Below are 17,273 nucleotides of genomic sequence, written 5' to 3' on the forward strand. Positions count from 1 at the left end.
GTCCCCTTCTTAGGCTCAGGTAAGGGGCGACGCAGATGACACGCGGTTAACGCCGAAAGCCTGGAACAGCCTTGTGGTGTTGCGCTCTTTCTGCTGGTTATGTGGGAAATGAGGCGGATAATCAGTGTATTTAGCTTGTCCAGTGCCCAGATGATTTCCTTATTTCTTCATGTGGTGTGTATATTTAGCCTTATAATTCAGATTGAAGTCAACTTAATTAGTATGCTTTTCCTCTCGTAATGCAAATCAATCTGGGGTTCACCAGTGGTTGACCGTCGCTTTCGCTGTGCAAAGTGAACGATAACTATTGCTGACTTCTCCATCAAGTAGTCCATATCCTTAGGGGAGATATATGCTTGTATTTTGTCAGCCGCGCGCTGAAGCCTTTCTTGTATTTCGGCATGTCTATCAGTGAATAATAAGTCCAGGGCCGGATGTCTATATGAAAACTGAACTTCAGGTGCACCATCTCCTCGAGTAGGAGGAGGAGGAATAAACGTGTATCTAAAGTTGTCAGCCCTGGGGAAGAGTCTCATTCCAGGACCCCTTGAGTCCGTCCGGCTTCTTGGGCTCGCTGCACCAGCCAAAGCTGGTCGTCAGGGTCTGAGCTGGACAGTGCTCTTTCCCAGTGCTCAGGGGAGGGGAAAGGCGGGGGGGGGGGGGGGGTAGGTAGGGGTTCTTTTCACAGCCCCACATGATATGGTAGAGGGTGCCCGGATCCTCTCAGAAGCGCCATTGCGAGGAGTACAGGGTGGGGGCCAAAATGTGGGCTCTAGTGGGATGGGGAAATGTGTTTGTTTGAATGCCTCGGAGGTGGCGCTCTTGTTCTTTGCATTTCCGTCTGGAACGTACGCTATATCCTCCTGCGCACAAAAGCCATCTCCTCGAGAATCTTGGGTAGATGCAGTAGGGCCACATTGAAAAGCTAGGGGAATAATACTGAGCCTTGTGCGAGTCCTCGCTTTGCATATCGCCAAGACTGAGTGTGGCCGCCCTGCGGCTTGGAAAGTTGCGATTACGGTGGTTTGTTTGCGTTTCTCCTCCTGTCTTTTGAAGACTGCAAAGAATAGCGTTCCGTCCCACAACATCGAAGGCTTTGCCTAGATCTCGTGCAGGCATGGCTCTTGACACTGTAGAAAAAAAAAACTGGGTAAGGTTGGCTCTGGGAGGGTTCAAACCCGGGTGCCTCCAATCCGAGAGAAGCACGCACCTCTTTAACCACCACAGCTCTTTTTTTTAAGGGAAACTTCACTAACAGGAATAAGCGTTAATACAGTTTAGATCGAGATCTGGAAGCACAAGAGCACATGCTAACAGATGCATGTATTACAAACAAGATATTGGTTCCACGAGTGAAGCAACTGATGCATATTTTGCAGCCTGATTACAACCAAAAGGTACTATTATGATTACTCAACAGAGTGTCACATATAGTATTGGTAGCAAGAGACACTTCTGTGGCCACTTGGTCATTCTATAAAGGCTCACAAGCTAGGGAATGCATTATGGCCTTCGACATAAAAACGGGAGTTGGATGCATGTTCTGAGACCAATATATGTAATTTAAACGTGCTAATTTTATAAATAGAAATTAGGCGTGTAGCGAAGTAACTTCCCATGAGTGTCCTTCTTTGCTTGGCGATGCGGACGAGGGCATTACCGAATAATAGCTACGAAGATAGAAAAGGACACCGAAGGAAATGGGTGATGGTGGATTTAGTGAATTTGTTGTGACCTTCGGCTTCGAGATGTATGTTGGAGACCTGCACTGAGGCCTAAATGAGTAACTTAACCACGCTCAATACAAAATAAGCAACTATAGGCCAGTAGTAAAGTACGTTTCCGCGAGATACGCTCTATTGTTAGGGATAAGAATGAGGGTATGTGGTGAGTCAGAGTAACGGGAAGAATAAAAAAACAAGAGGAAACGATGACAATCACCGCTAGAGGACACATTTTAAACAGTTCGACAATACCACTTTTGCAATCACCACATCGCAGAGAAGGCTTAGCTGTCACCCCACTTATTTTTCCTTGTTATTGAGCTTTTTAGCGACGCCGCAGACAGCATGTCGACCCAGCTAGACCAGGCTCTCTCTTGTTTACCTCTCGGGCAGCATGGCAGCGGAAACGATGCACTACAAATAAAAAGGAGAATGTTCGGGCTCTGCCAAGTGGGCGCGCTATTACTGTATCTCCTCTCCCCCAAGTGTGCTCAGAAACAAATTGCGTAGTGCAGACGCGAGTCCACCAAAAAGCACCCTAGTGGTGAAAGTTCTTCCACGAAAGAAAAAAGCTAGAAATAAACGAAAGCCTCTGATCGGAGAAGGGAGGAAGGAGCGCGGGGTTACTCGGAAACGGGGGAGTGCAGATTTACATCAAACGACAAGCCCGGGAGCACACACGGACGGAGACGACGAGATTGAGAGACAGCCGAGGGAAGCATCGTTTAGAAGGCACGGGGGCGCAGCCGCCGAGAGAGGGCGCGAAGGAGAGCGACTCTTGCAACTTCGAGGCTGTCGGAGCAGCCGGCGGCGCGGAGAGGACGAGTGAAGAGAGAGAAAACCAAAAGAGAAAGCGAAATTATCGGGAGAAAGCGAGCAAAGAAAAGGAGGGAGGTGGAGAGAAACGCACAAGTCTGCTGCGAGGGCACCTCCGCTTTCGCCTGCATGTGCTCGCAGGCGCGTTGTTCGCCGGGAGGGACTGTGACGGCGCCGGCGGCGGCTGCTACACTTTTCGCGCGCGACGCCGCTCTCGTGGTACGCGTCATCTTCGACCTCCTCGGCATGGCCGCGGCGAGTGAGTGCTGGCGCGGACCTGGAAGAGTGTCCTAATCCTCGCGGGCAACGGCCTGCCGGCGGCGGTCAGGAACGAAGCCGATGGATGACACCGGCGGAGCGGCAGCAGCGCCCATCCCTCCCCGCGCCATATGAGCGACTGGGCGAAGCAGTCTCTTTCCAACTTCTGGGAACTTGACGTGCGTGTGGCGATACACCCGTGGGAGCGCATGGTCGAGTGCGTGTTGCAGCGTGAGATTTGCACTGGAGAAGACTTCCGTTGGAGGGCGGATTACTACTGCTCGGGTGAGTAGTAGTTTGTGCAAAGCTTGTAGTCGTCTTGCGCAGCGTCTGCGAAAGGAGAGTGGATATGCTGTCTTACTTCGGCAACTACTTTACTCGCTTGGGAAAACGCAGTGACTCTATACTGAGATAATATTAACGTTTTTTCAACAAGGGTTTCCTTTTGTTCCGGGCAAGCACTAGGAGTTCTACAAAAGAGGCGTGCTGGGAAACGATACCTGCGAAATAAGGAAGGAGACAAATGGGAAGTACGCTTGTATAATAAATACACTCACGCTTGCGTGCGGAAGGAAACGCAGTATACTACAGTATACTACAACATGCTATAGTTTACTACGGGGCCTTAGAAGCAATGTCAACACGCGCATAAAGCGTGACTTTATGGTAGAAATGTGGAATATGCCAGACAATGGACCATAGGCTCACTGCAATGAGTCTGTGTATGCCACAAAGCACTTCCATCAGAAATTTATTGCCCTAACGCGTAGCGGGTTGACGGGGATGCCATCTTAGAATATAGTAAATGTATGACTCGTTTAGAAAGTGTTCCGCACGTATGGACGAGACGACATCTCGCCATAGCCGCTCTCCGGGGGGCACTACTCACTGTGGTAACGGTGCAGAGCAGAGATGGCAAAATTACCCCTAAAAGTAATTAAATTACATTACTCATCAGTTTCCTAGAATTTTCTACAATGTAAATAAATTACATAAAAATTACAGGCGGCCGGAAGTACTGACATTACATTACTATTACTTTACAAAAGTAATGACATTACTTTGAAATTACTTTAACAAAAATTCTTCACTAATACACTGCCAACTCATATACACTTTATTTACACTCATATACATAAGCACTGCAATCTCAAGAAATATTTGTTTATGCACCACCTTAAGTGCAGTTTATTTACAGCGCTTTACAGTGATATATTAGACATCTTTATTACATCTCACAAGGAGCTTCGATTTAAAGTAGGCATCGGAAAGGTGTCTCCGTTTGTACGACAGAGTGTCTCTTGCCATGCTAAAAAGACGCTCCGCTGGCGATTATAGCTTTACCCTATGCAACAGGTCGCGTTAGTGCGACAGGGCTATTGCCTGGGGGGAAGCGGGTTATTTGAGCCAAGCTTGAAACTGTTTGTGTAGTTTGCAAACAAACTGATTGGGATTGCAGAGCGAAATAAAGGAGCCAAATGTGACAACTGGGCGTGCAGCGTAAGTCCACTTATACTAATAGGTTGCCATCGTCCAAAGTGACTTCATGTTTCGTTGGTGGATCTAAACAGCGGTAAACTAAACCACCATGGCAGACAGTATACCTGTTTTAATAGACGCTGGACAGTGGGAATGAAAAGTTTGACGAAACACTGCCAATTACGGCAGGTAGTTTAACGTAGTCAAGTTCCGATGAGCAGCTGCGGGAGGCGAGTTTCTGCGCCACACTGCGCTGCGTTAAAACCATTACGGACGATGTGCGCTGTTCTACGCGGGATGAGTCGGCTTCTGTCTCTCAGATGCTCAGCAACTAAGCTCAACCTGTCGGTGCAATCGGAAATCCCCCTGCTATTGTTGTCGGTGGTTGTCGGTGATGATGGTTGGTGAGTCGTTTTTTAAACAGCAAAGCTTTTTACGCCGACTCAAATGCGTTCGGCTGAGACAGGAAACCCCTTGCGCACATGAGCGCGGGCCTAGCGGTGACAGCCCAGCGTCCGCGAGGCGCCCGGCACAACCTTTGCACAGTGACTTTAGCAAAAAAAAAAAAAAAAATACAGAGCGCACGAGAGCGCGTGCCTCACGGCTACCGCCCGGCGTCAACCATGCTAGCGCGCGGGCTTAGCAGGAGTTCCCGCCTTTGTCACCGTCGTCGTGTACCGACCGCCGCGCCACGCGTCTGCCGTGCCGAAGACGATGGTGACGAATCTCAACCCATCCGTTCACAATCCGCACGTGGAGACGGCCAGCGGACCAGCGGATGAAGAAGTGGAGGTTCACCGAGACGAGGACGTGCTACAAGAGGATTTGCCCTACGCAGCTGTGCCGTGGGAAGACGACAACGAAAGGAATGACGACGATTTTTAAAGAATGAAATATTGTACATACTTTCTTGGTGTTCGCCTTATAGTGCCGTCCAAAACAGCTTTGCACTGCTGTGGTCCAGCTGCTGCCTCTCTCCTGGGATCCGCTGTCAGAATGGGGAGAAGCTATAGGTCAACCCCCAGCTCTGCTGTTTCTCCAGCCTTGCACCACTTTTAAGAGCGAATGCTCTTTATAAGCGACCCCAAACCATCCACCGCCGGCGTCGGCGGCGGCGTCCGCAGTGCTCTTTAAAGAAAAAACAGCATCCGGCGCCAGGTTTCGATCCGAGGACTTTGCGGGCCGCAGCGCGACGCGCTACCGACCAAGCCACGGCCGCGACGGTGATATCAGTGTTAGACGCGCCTTATATCTTTAACGCATTCAAACTACGTCGTCAGCGGCGTGCGTTGGCGACTCAGCGGCGTTATAGCGGCTTGATAACTGCGTGGTGTACACGTGATACTACAAACCCGATGGAAGAGATGGAAGAGAAGGCAGCGAGGCGGTGGGCTGCGGGGGCCGAGCGCAAGCGCCGCAAGCGGGCCGACAACCGTGCATTCGCACTTTCACATTCTCCCCCTCGGGGAAATGCGGGGGAATTTTTTTAGCTGAGCCATTTTTTTTCTTTGTGACGCGTGCCTACATTTACGGCATCCGGGTTTTACTTACCGAAACGTGCCACGCCCCCCCCCCCCCTTTTTTTTTTTTTTTTGCTGTGCCCCCTGGAAGTGGGTTGCACCCAAGGGACGGGCCATTTCTTGTGCGAGCTTTCAACTACGTCGATGATGAAAAAAAAAAAAAAAACATTCATGAAGACATTTAACACTGCTTATCTGTTGGGTTGCGAAAGCAGTACATTTTATTTCAAGCTGTGCGATACTCTATGTCTACTGGTAGGTCTGTCTTAAATATGTCCTCTTGAGTTGCGGCAGTGCCGTCGTCACAAGGGGGGCATGTGTCTGGCGTGTAATCTTCGTATCGTAACGGTTGCGTTGGTATCGGCTGGTGGTGGTTATAGCTCCAGCGACCGCCTGACTCTTTGCTCGCAGTGAAAAAAAAAAACAAAAAAAACATGCACCCCTCCGTCTACCGACGACGATGTTTGAACGCGAAGCTTCCTCGTGACGTATTCTTTGGTTGTCGTCTCAGTTTGTACTGAGTTTCGACCATGGCGAAATGGGACAATCAGATAGCCCTTGGCTTCACAGCGCGAGGGACTCAGGCTGGATTCGTGACACGGGAAGTGTTTTTTTCTTTCGCTTCAGCCGACGTTTTCGCGTTGCAGACGCCATCAGTGAGAACGCTAACGCTTCGCTTTATAACTTTATTGTCGTCTCTGTTCAGACACCACGGTGTCACTGCTCGGGAGTGGCAGTGTCCTCCTCCCTTGAAGTTTAGGCGATGGTCAAGAACCCATGTGCCCTGGCGGCGCCTTCCGCCATCTGGACTGCTGCTGTTTGGACGTCGGGTTGGGAGCTAAGCAGCGCAGCACCCAATTTCTCGTGTCTTGAATTCTGTCTTCGGCAGTGACTACTTCCTACTAACGCATTAACGGTTACTAGTTACTTTCGGGTTAGAGGAACAATAACTGTAACAGTGTTACAGTTTTACATTGTAACTGTAACGGGAAATACCGTTACAGTTCCTTCCTTTGTTATAAAGAAATCATCCAACAGCAACACTAGTTAAAGGCCAACACATTGCTCGCGCTTTCCACTTTTCTGTACTTTATTCTTTCCCATATCATCTCCCCCTTTCACATTTCCACAACACGGATCCCCTAAACGTTAGGACAGAAGGTCGCTAAGAGGGTAATCCGTTCTTCATTGTGATTTCTTAATACTTTTCCTCCGTCTTTAGTCGAGCAGCAAGAAGATAAAAAAGCAACTGGTAATTGGACCTCCGCCGAGGAGGAAGCTGGCCTACCCTTGTAAAGATGGGCCCACCTAGAACGGGGCACCTACAATGACACCACGGTTGCATCAACAAAGAAGTTGATGCAGCAAAATGAGCTCTACAGAACGATTGTTGGTGTTGGGTTTGAATGTGACCCTTTTACGTCCCCTCCGTCCATGGTTTTACCATGTGCAATTTTGACTACCCACACGCCTTTTGTACGTTTCTAATAAATAAACTCCATCATTTGTTTGGTGATCTATTTCTTAGTAACGGAAAAGTAGCGACATTTCGTTTTCACGGTAATTGTAAGATGGTACTTTCAGAAACTTTCTACCTGTAACTGTAACGGAATTACTTTTTGGCTTAGGTAACTGCACCTGTAACACTATTACTTTTAATAGTAACATGCTCATGACTGCTTGTAATGCTTACACCTGATGTTGATGTCTCTCCCAGAACTGGTAGACGCCCAACCATGTGTGGGCACTGCCGCTCGTTGGCTGGGGTAGTCCGCCGCGTCAACATAGAAGGCTTCTGAGTTGGAGTGGTACTGCTTATGTAGTGATTTGGCTCAGGCCAGCCCTCTGTCTTAATGATGTCCGGGATGTCTATTTTTTGGTGCAGGGACCACACTTAAATGGGCGCCTAACTCGTCCCCACGCAAAAGTTTAGGTGCGTGTTGATCGACGTAGAAGATGTTGGGAAAGTTTGAGATCACTCTTCCGGTAGAGCTTCCGGCTTGTCTCCTGTACTGGGCTGTGCGCTGGGCTTTGAGGGGTTCTTCTAGCATGTTGTAGATGCTCACCTCCATCAGTCATTAGGTAAAGGCCGCGACTGGCGTGCCCACAACCATCTTAATAGCTTTGCGTATATAATACGCCCAACTTTTTCTCTCCCTGTTCTACTAAGCTTGAAATACGAAGTGACGTAGGTAATTTTGCTTATAATGAAAGCATGGACGATACGTAAGCTGTTGCCCTTAATAAATATAGATGGTGGTGAGATGGACCCCTGTAGGATGCCACGACTGCGCAGGAGGGTAAGGTCAGATTTGAGGCGCTGTACCGTTAGTCGTGTGGTTCCTCGCGATAGATAGTCGGCGATATTGTTATACGCCTTCCTGCGCAAATTTAAGCCTCTGAGATTAAGCCTCTGATTAAGCCACACAGTCGAAGGCTTAAGTTGGATCAAGCCCCATTATCACCCGATTATCGAGTAGGGACACGCCCGGGATATCGGTTATTTTATGTCGAAGTTGTAACATCACGTCTTGCGTCGGTAGTGAAGACCGAAACCTGCCATGGTGTGGGGGAAAAGCTAAAGTGTGTCAGTGAGGCGGTTTAGACCGGTCAATGTCGCATCCTCCGTCAGCTCCCCGCGGCACGAAGTCAGCGAAATAGGCCTCAAGTTCTCTTGCTTTATAGCCCTCTCAGGTTTGGGAATGAGCCGGCGGTACAGAGTGGGATATTATCGGCCGAGAGGCTGATGTTAAGGGCACTCCTGTAGGCTTCCAGTGTTGCGATTGTGTCCGTTATCGTCTTTATGGGCCTTGTCCCTTCGCGTCGTGTTTGTTTCCTCATTGGTTTTCTTCTGCTCCGCCGTGGTATTTGCGCGTGCCCACCCTTTTGCATCGTTTTCTCCTTGTTTGTTTCCTTCTCATTCGCGTTTGTAAGCCCTGCAATTTCCTTTTGGCGCAAATGTGCTTCCCTACTCTTGTACCTAGCACCAGAGAACTTCAATCCTTTTTTTTGAAAGACTCTGCTAGCACGCTCAAATTACTTCCGTGGGACTCAGTACACGTCGCTAACACATAAATCAGTGTCGACGGCTGCAACCTAGGCCCGCCCTTTGTTTGCCAAGTCCAAGGTTTGGCAATGGCGCACGCAGACACGTGTTGGACTCGCATTCTGTAGGACCCGACTATTCAAATCCCGGTCTAATAATTTTTCTCTTTTTTGCTTTTATTTTGTTTGCGCTGTTGGCCATTTGTCGAACCATATTTAGGTCACTCCGGCGCCGGACGCCGCATTTTCGCCGAATGTGGCAGTTAAGGCGTTCGCATTAAAAACCTGGTGAAGGGAGCACTTTTGCTGCAATTCTTTTTTTTTTTTTTTGAAATGGCGGCATCGCTTCCCGCATAGCAATAACGGAGGGAGGTACAACACCGGAGGAACCGTCACGACTCTGCAGATAGCTTGTATGTTACCAAATCGTGTTGTTTTTATAATTTGCAGCACTATTTTTAACGATGATCACGATTACGCGTCTATACAAGTTACAAGTAAGTGTTGCGCCCCTTCTATATACTTTACGATTTGTCTAGCTCCCTGCCTCCGCGCGACGCTGGCGTTGTCATCATTTATCCTCGCGGCCACCTGTAACTGCTTACCTTGGAACATTCAGAGTCATCTTGTCATGAGGTCCCGGCACGAAACCGCTTACATGAAATTCATTTCCGACGGGTCTATTGAATAACCCTTTTCACGGCGGTGGTTTACGGCAAATGACTTTGGACTCTAAACAAATCTACGAAAGGGTAGTTGTGTGACGTTATCACCAAGCCGCCGCGGGTGGGGGCACTTGGTTCAACCCTTTGAAAACTAAGCCTTGTGGCTGTTCGGTGAGAAGAAGAAAATTAGGCAGCGAAATTAAATTGCTGAGGCACACGCGCAAGTTTCCTGCGCAAGCGTGATTCCGTTTGTTAGCTTGAAGCCCTCAATAATTTGCTGGGACCGTGTATAGGACTCTGGAATTTCCCTCTCCTCTCACCTCCTCCCTTGACTGAATGTTATTATGTACATAAGGCGTGAAAGTGCGGATGTTGTGCAAACCAAATACCCTAATTAAAACTTGGTAATAAAACGCAAGTGGCTACAACAACAGGTGTTCTGAATCTGCGCGTCCAGTTGCACTCTGGTTCATTACTAGGAATTGAGTTTATCTTCAAAGACGCTAAAAGAAAGAAGCTGGTGTTGTTATCAGACGAGAGTCGTCTGATAAGCTCGATAATTTTTTATGAGGTAGCGCCACTGTGTGGGGCGATGTCATGGATGGAAGGTGTCACCCTTGAATTCAGCTCGGGCCAGACCCCATCGAAGTGCGGCATGGCATGTCAGTACATCTGTAGAAAACAAATTGTGACGAGTTATCCGCAGTGATCAAGCATTCTTGAACGTGAAAGGAATAATTCGCCAATTCAGCAAAAATGTCGGCGTCGGCGTCTCTAGCGGCTCCTAAGTTCCCATTGGCTCTACCGGATTCCATTTTGCGTTCTTGAGCAAGCGAACACAAAAAGAAGAGCGCCCTTATTGGCTGGAACGCGTTGCACATCGAGCGCTTCAGAAATAAAATACAAAGAAAACTCACGGTGGCACCGAAGCTTTCTCGTATGATGTAAAACATACGGAGGCATCACTTTTCTTCGAGTTCTGAAAGCATATGTGTGTGTGCTGATACGGACGTCGTTACGTATGCGAGTTGGTAAATCGGCTACGATCCTCTGACGGTTGCTGTCGTCTTCCCTGGTCAGTCCCCCTGAGTGGGTATGTGAGGATTGTGGGTGGATACGTTGTTAAAGTCGCAGCCCAACAGGGGTTCGTGAATAGGGCGCCACCTTCTGACGGCTGCTGTCATACCCCTGCCCAATGCACATGATAATGTTCAGTCCAATCACGTTAGGCTAATAGCGTGAGCCTAAAAACATCCCGGGCCATCTCCACTAACGTGAAACCTGGGGAGATGCGAAGTACGCGGTGTATAAGTGTATTCAAATGTTGTAAGTCTCTCTCTTGCCACTCGGTGCGCGCTGATTGGGCGCCGGAGAAGCGCAGTAGGATGAGCAATCGCGTGCTTGCTCAGGGCGTGGCGCCCTCGCGGCGTCTCTGGCCTTGGCGCCTTGGCGTTTTTGCCCCCGGAGGTGAAACCTTGGATGGGTAGGTTATACAGCTTCACCGTGAAAGTCCCATGTCTTTGAAGCAAGAGAGAGAAATAAACGTTTAATAAAACGAGCAAATTTGGTGCTAGATGGCAGGGGCACCAGCCCTGTGGGGGGAGCGTTCTAGCTCCAGGCGTTGGAAAACGAGTGTCCCTGTGTGTTCTTTTAGTACGCGTTACGTTCTGAGGCAAGGCGTTGAAAACGATTGCCCCGGTGTTTTAGTGCCATGACTACGAGCGAGCGGACAAGCAGAGTAATTCAAATTGATCATGAACCCTCCCATCGCACGGAGGCAGGAACAAGCATAGGCTCAGCGCGTAGTAGACAGATGAAAGCCATATAATTACGTTAAGGCGTATCGCAAAGCAAACCATCCAAGCGGCAAGATTTCGAACCCTTGCTCTCTTTTAAGGCTACCTGATATCTTCCCTGTGTTGGAGAGACACCATCATGTTAGTGTATATAAGCGGTGTTGTTTCAAAATAAAATTTCAGTTGATAGTAGTACTTCGTCTCCCCTATGTTTTTGTTTTGTTCCCTTATCCCCGTGTCAGTTAGAGTTTCCCGCCAATGCGTCGCAAACCCCTACGACAACTATGATCGGGATAAAAGTGTCTCAGGTGGTCGACTAAACATTCATACCGAGAACACCTAAGCACGAAGTGCTTAGATGTCCTCAGAATTATTGCTCCATGAAGGCCTGCAACTCAATTAAAAATTAAACTTAAACACCTCCGCGGGATAACCCACCACCATATTCATTGCTTCGCCCTTGAAAATGAATGACGCTCTTGCCTGAAATTTTGTAACAATGCCTTGGTTATGTATGGTGCAATGTATAGGAGCTATATACACACTCTCCATTCTGCATTATATTGGTGCTATATAGACACTATGGACATGTTGCTCCATTACGTGTATATAGGGGTTTAAAGTGTATCGCTTCATATAGTGCGTGCACATAGGATGATTTAGTGTTCCCGGTTTTCAGTTGCCTTTTTTTTACTTTTTTGATTTCTGGGCACTGAAAATATAACCTTCGGGGGTCCAAAGCTCGAAGTAAGCAGGTCCTTCTGTGGGGCTAACATCTGCAGTAAACATTTACCTCTGTCCCTTCAAAATATCTTTCCTACAGTTGCCTCACGCGGCTGAACCTGCAAGCAAGTTTGCGCCATTCCCCAGAAGGTTTGACGGCGCTGTGGGAGGTTCTTTTCCTGTTGACATCGCAGTCCCGCGTGACTAGAGGTTTTTTAGCTGTCCGCTTACCCTATATTTTTAGCCACTTTTCGCCGGTCTTCGGTAGATAAGTATAGAAGCTTTCGGCTGCTTGCAAACAACAACTTGTGCATATTTCTAGTGGCGAGTTTCCAATCGTCGTTACAACCGCGTTTTAGGACATCTGTACCCAGGCAGCGTCATGCGCTTGTAGCCTTTGCAACCTTACAAGTAGTGAGTTGATTTTCTTACCAGCAAGGTCATCGTATTTACTCGCACGTAAGAATCGGACTACGTTAGGAGCCGTGGTGCAACCGGGATGCACCAACAAGTTCTGCTGCTGTGCAAGTCAATGAAAGCGTTCGTAAGCAGGAAAACGATGACGATGATGATAATGTCCTCAAAGATTTTAGCGCGTAAGGGCTAAATCGGTTGTTGAAATACGTGGGGACCTCAAATTACTAAAATATTCCCGTAAAGAGGCCGTGAAAGGAAACTTCGTTATGAATAAAACCCGAACCCGAATTACCCATTAATTAGCGCCCTTCATCAATTCAAACGACCTGAAGCAGAAATAAAGTTTTGAATGCAATTATACAATATCCCTTTTTGCAAACCCCAACCTGATGCGCCAATAGATAATATAAGTGGAACCGAAAAAGTCAACCCCAAACGCTCTATTGGCTCCTTCAAAAGCAGTTGTCTAGCTGTTGAGAAACGGCGGCAGTCGAGAAAAAAATGTTGGATTTTTTCAGGGACCTGGCACCGCGCACGTAGCTCCGTAGGTGAAAGTCCTGATCTGAACAGATAGAAATTAAGCCCTGGAATCCTGCAGTGAAGCTCGGTGAAGGTCACCTCGTATTGCCGAGAACCACAAAATGAACATCCCACCCGAACTTTAAATGTTGATACTCTTCAAATGATAAAAGTGAGTCTGTACGAGTAGCGTCTAAATGCCAATATCGTCTTAATATTTAAGATGCAAAAAGATCCAGATTAGGAATTCCCAACTGAATCGAAGCTGGTCTGTAGAATTTCATTTTTTTTCTAAAATGCGACTGCCCTCCAAACTACCCTGGGCATCGAAATTTCAAGAAACCCGTACTGTTCCAGAATACAAGGGTAGCTGCTCAAACGAAACAAGATGGTGGTCCCAAAGGCAAAAAAAAAAAAAAAGGTGTGGAAAAGGGTATGTCGTTAAAGGGGTCTTAAGGACGGATGTACATCGGTCTGCCGGGCGCACAGTGCTACAAAAACCGGATCGAACCCGCCATTGAAAAAACGGATTCTTGATGTTGTGGTCTTCATTCGCGGCCTTCTTGGGTCACGCCAATGCACTAAATCAATTCCCCTTCATGATTTCCCTTCATGAACATCAATTCCCCTTCATGAACACTCTTCCTTGAAATTCGTGAATTGCCGTGAACATTCATTCACGAACTACCATCTAGGCCCTTTTTCTTTGCACCATTCTACTGCAAGCCCTCAGACCAACTTTATATGGAGAAAACGTAATTTAATCAATCAGTCAATCAATCAATCAATTTATGCTGTTCTTTAAAACTAAGCCTGCTTATTTATTTGTTGTATGTGAGTACTAATTGTTCAAACTTTCACTGTCTGTCACCTTGCAAACCTCTTCTAAATGGGAAAGTTTGCTTACTTCGGTTAATCATTTATGGTCGTAGAAACAAATCACCCTGCAACCAGTGATCTCGAAAATGATGCTCCCAAGGACAAGGTAGAACAGAAGCAGTTGCCGGAAGAAATGGTGCAAGGCAAAATGGAATCACGCTGATTGATAAAAAACCGCCGCACGGATTAGGGAAGAGACTAAGGTGGAGGAGATTGTAGTTCAAATTAAGCGACGGAAATGGCATGGGCGGGTCCAGTAAATGCGTAAGACGGAAAACTGGTGGACCATCCGTTTAACATATTGGTTGCCAGTAGAACGCAAATGAAATAATGAAATAGGGGTCGGCCGAGGACTTGCTGGAGAGATGGGCTATGCAAAATTTGGGGGGAAAGCATGGACTCGGCAGGCACTCGATAGGCGTGGCTGAAGATTTTTGGGAGAGGCTTTAAGATGATATTCTGCAACGTGTTCTACTGCTGCCAGTAGGGGGATTTTGTGCAGCAGATTTTTTTAGATGCGACTGCATCTCATTCACTCGCCTTGTCCCTCCATACGGCGTTGTTGTCCGTCCACACACCTCCCCCTACACTATAAAAAAAAATAATAGTTAGCGGCGCCCGGTTTCGATCTCACGACCCTGTGGGCGGTTTCGATCCCACTGCGCCACAAAACCGAGACAGAATCAAATGCTACGAACGCGCCTTATATACTTGACTCATTCAAACTACGTCAACGCATGATGGGGCAATGATTAACACTTGCAATAAAAGAAAAGAAGCTCCCACTTACAGCAACCATGATGGAGTAAAGGTCGTTGCGACAGCGAAGCCCCAATCATACCACTTAGAGAGATTAACCAAGATTGGCCAATAAAACATAATAATAATCATAAAACATAATAATCATACGCGTTCCCGACACGTTTCACGCGATTTCAGAATCAATCCAACAGAAACACCAAGTGAACCCCACGATGCGTCGCATCTACACAGGGTTCCCCTCGCGGGGAGGTGGTCGTTTATCCATATAATTTGTTTGTTACCTGACGATCACTCGTCAGTCGCAAGCAGAGTGAATGGAGGCAGGTACAAAACGTACGCCATAAAGTTTCTTGTTTCGCTCCACGAAGCTGGTGCCGCACAGCTTTGGCGCTTGAATCCACGCTTGTTCTTGAATCCACGCTTGAATCCACGGATTTTCTTTTGACAGCGCCTTTCTCTTTGGAGCCTTTTTGTACCCTTGTTCGATTCGGCCGGCTTACGAACCTCAGCTAGCTAGACGTTTTTCTGTCCCGCGGGCGCTGTTGCTCACAGAAAGACATGCGAGTTTGTGCGCCTTTTTTAAGCTGCCAAAGTAAATTGCCCTCGCACGTTCTCATTGTACTTTCGTCTTTCTTTCGTTAGCGCACAGGCCTGAGTGGCAGTTATGCTTACCCCTAAAATGTTTCTACTTTACACCATGCCTACTTCGCTCTCTAAGGGTAGTCTCTGCAGAATGAAAGAAAGCTAATAGTTGAACTTCATACTCACAGGTGGTGTGTTTTCTTACTGTCAATTGTTTAATTTAGGTTGTGCGATTTTTTATTTTTTCCGCATTCTTATGACCAAGGGCTACCGTTCCGGTTTGCGCAGTTTGTTCATAACTAGTAAACACATCTTCAGGCGTCTTTTCTTATTGTATATTGATTTTTCATCGAGCTGAGTTGCACAAATACGCCTTCACGGGGTACCTAGTTAGTCTATTTTCAAACGCGCACGGTAAATTTTGATGTTGTACCTTCGGTGGTGCGCTTTTTCTAGCCCTCAATGTAAAGGATATCAAGCGCTGAAGTAGTGATTTGGGCGCTCTGGGTGACCCCAACACAATTGACGTCGCCTCTGCGGGAGGCTCGGTTTCACACTCCGCCCTTGCAAATAGAACTTTTGAACCACTTCCGAAGACTCTGGCTTGCTGCGTTACACCGACGGTGTTATTGCGTCTCCGGCAGCAGCCGGATGAATGGCAGTGCAAATTACCAGTTTTAAACTGTAATTTAACGATTATTTAAGGGGACGAAAAAGGAACGGAGCGGTGCTTCGAATGTTAATAATAACTGAGTTCGTTACGAGTGGAAGCTATTGGTTATTTTAATTGATTGATTGATTGACTGATTGATTGATTGATTGATTGATTGATTGATTGATTGATTGATTGATTGATTGATTGATTGATTGATTGATTGATTGATTGATTGATTGATTGATTGGAAATGAAATATTGAAATCGTCATTGAATCCGAGATTGTCGCGTGCGGTACAGGGGCATAGAGCGCAAAACTACGAAATTAACACTAAAGCAGGAATTTCGGCACAGGAAAATTTGGTGGAATGACATTGGAGAGAGACACTAAGAAGTGCAAGCTGCTGTGCAGAGTCCGAGATAGACAGGGCTTCTTCATTATATTTCTGTTTAGATCGCAGGTCGTTCATCAGAGTCCTGAGTCGACTTCCGATATGCAGTGAACAGATATGTAACGATGAGGATGAGGAGCACTCTAAAGAGGATAGTCAAGATCCCTTTGTAAACACACAACGATTTTCCTCAGAAATACAGGACTGAGCCAGTACCTACCAAAAATTCTAAACAAACAACAAACATGCGGATTGTCATCACAGTCGTCATCTTATCTTTCATTATCAGTTCTTTTATAATTATCTGGCATAGCAAATCAGGCGTATCCGCCAGTCTAACCTCGTCAGTTTCATTCTCTCTCTCTCTCTCTCTCTCTCTCTCTCTCTCTCTCTCTCTCTCTGTATTTCTCCTACACACACATAATGACGCAAATTAATTGCTGCCGCCTAGATCGGATCTGCATCACGTGGTGCCGTAATTGTATGACGGTATATTAGCAACGCTTAAAGCCGTATAAACCGCAAGACAACCTATTCATGCCCTCATTTCAAAACTAATGACAGGTTTAGGGCTCCGGCAATGTTGCGTTCAACTTTTTTTCAGCATCTCTGAGCTTTTCAGACGATTATACAATTGTCAGTAAGCACGGGCCGTCTATACATTACTTGCCGTAACATGTCAGGGCCTAATATTAGGGCGATTTGTTGTTTCGAGACGTGGTACACGCAATATCGTTGTTTTAACGGATTTGAATCCTCTTCCAGCGATGGAAGCGTTGGATAGCTGCTTTAAAAAAAGTCGGAACAACAGCAACGCAGACTAAAAAAAATTCACATACGACACCTCCACGTCATCATAATTACGTATCGCTATGCTGTAACAATTATTCTTCCTAAACTATCTTTTAAAAGGCACATGATGTAAAAGTTCACGCTTTAAAACAAGAAAAAAAATGAGTGTGGACTGGTGCTGTGAGCATGCGTGCGTACCGACCTGGGCAAACGACAATGCTCTTCAGATATTATATTGAGGTCCTGGAC

General features: G+C 47.1%; 1 protein-coding gene across 2 annotated transcripts in view; it reads left to right on the forward strand.

Moving 5' to 3' along the window:
* The window catches only part of LOC144174986 (solute carrier family 45 member 3-like), a 149,918-nt gene that overhangs the window by 21,456 nt on the left and 111,189 nt on the right, over positions 1-17,273 (forward strand). The window contains exon 1 of one of the 2 annotated variants that reach the window (XM_077703993.1): positions 2,610-3,083. The exons of the other annotated variant lie outside the window; for it this stretch is intronic. The gene's annotated coding sequence lies outside the window, so the exon portion shown is untranslated. Of the gene's footprint in view, positions 1-2,609; positions 3,084-17,273 lie in introns of those variants that run through there. 2 annotated transcript variants of the gene reach the window in all.

This window comes from Haemaphysalis longicornis, unplaced genomic scaffold, assembly GCF_048455015.1.
Source record: "Haemaphysalis longicornis isolate Haplotype H1 unplaced genomic scaffold, Haemaphysalis longicornis Haplotype H1 scaffold_3, whole genome shotgun sequence".
NCBI lineage: Eukaryota > Metazoa > Arthropoda > Arachnida > Ixodida > Ixodidae > Haemaphysalis > Haemaphysalis longicornis.